Source organism: Bison bison, unplaced genomic scaffold, assembly GCF_000754665.1.
Source record: "Bison bison bison isolate TAMUID 2011002044 unplaced genomic scaffold, Bison_UMD1.0 scf7180017864312, whole genome shotgun sequence".
NCBI classification, from domain to species: Eukaryota; Metazoa; Chordata; class Mammalia; order Artiodactyla; family Bovidae; genus Bison; species Bison bison.
This window is the reverse complement of record NW_011494884.1, coordinates 3,471,864-3,472,223: the sequence shown is the minus strand read 5'-3', so window position 1 is coordinate 3,472,223 and position 360 is coordinate 3,471,864.

Sequence of the window (360 nt, the reverse complement as noted above, 5' to 3'; positions counted from 1 at the left end):
CCGTCGTGATTATCTGGGTCATGAAGATCTTTTTTGTACAGTTCTTCTGTGTATTTTTGCCACCTCTTCTTAATATTGTCTGCTTCTGTTAGGTCCATACCATTTCTGTCCTTTATCGAGCCCATGTTTGCATGAAATGTTTCCTTGGTATCTCTAATTTTCTTGAAGAGATCTCTAGGCTTTCCCATTCTGTTGTCTTCCTCTATTTCTTTGCATTGATCGCTGAGGAAGGCTTTCTTATCTCTTCTTGCTATTCTTTGGAACTCTGCATTCAGATGCTTATATCTTTCCTTTTCTCCTTTGCTTTTCGCTTCTCTTCTTTTCACAGCTATTTGTAAGTCCTCCCCAGACAACCATTTT